This window comes from Mus pahari, chromosome 13 (genome assembly GCF_900095145.1).
Source record: "Mus pahari chromosome 13, PAHARI_EIJ_v1.1, whole genome shotgun sequence".
NCBI classification, from domain to species: domain Eukaryota; kingdom Metazoa; phylum Chordata; class Mammalia; order Rodentia; family Muridae; genus Mus; species Mus pahari.
In genome coordinates, this window is record NC_034602.1 from 20,412,139 (window position 1) to 20,413,222 (window position 1,084).

The following is a 1,084-nucleotide window of genomic DNA, read 5'->3' on the forward strand; positions in this document are numbered from 1 at the left end:
AAGAAGAAGAAGAAGAAGAAGAAGAAGAAGAAGAAGAAGAAGAAGAAGAAGAAGAAGAAGAAGAAGAAGAAGAAGAAGAAGAAGAAGAAGTATGGTCCTGTTGTAGGAGTTCTGTCACTGGGCTTGAACTTTGAGGTTTCAAAAGCGCACACGAAGTCCTGGTTCTCCCTCTGCCTGCTCTTAGCTACTGCTCCAGCACTATTCCCGCCTGCCTGCTGCCTTGCCCCATGCCATGTTGGTCATAAATCCACCCTCTGAAACTGTAAACCAGCCTCCAATTAAATGCTTTCTTTCATAAGTCGCCTTGGTCATGGTGTCTCTTTACAGCCATAGAACAGAAACTAAGACACCTTGTCACAGAAAACAAAAATTAAACAAAATGAGAGGGAAGGAGGAAGGGGGAGGGAGGGAGAGAGAGAGTTGACATACATAACAAAAGCAAAAAGATTGAAGACATAAACTAAGACTACCGAAACCTGTAATGGATGAGAAGGGGAGAAAATAAGGTGTTAGTGTAAAAAATATTGACTGTCAGAAGGTTGTAACATGGAAAATATCTGTAAACGAGAAACCTGTAATTTATCAAAATTAAAAGCACTTACTCTCTGAAAGACACTAAGAGAATGAAACAACAGGACAAGGCCTGGGAGAACGTATTTGCAAAACTCAAAATAGGAAAAACCACCCAAATGGGGAAGTAGGCAAATATGTGAACAGAGATAAAAGAAAAAAATACCTATGAGAGCAAATGAGAACTTACGCAGCATATGAATAGTGGAGTGGAAGTAGGGATGGCGATAACTATACAGCGGCAGCATGCTGGAGGTCGTGCTGGAGGTCTTAGTGGTGGGATATCTCCACACTTTGATAACAGGACAAGCATCTATCTGCACACATGGTGAAGGGCTCAGGGTGAATATTGTGGTGATCTTTGCATTGGGAATGGCTACCTAGAAACCCTACATGGAGATGTCATGGGAATTGCTCCTTGCAACTTCGTGTGTGTGTGTGTGTGTGTGTGTGTGTGTGTGTGTGTGTGTGTGTTACACACACACACACACACACATATATATTTTTTATTTAA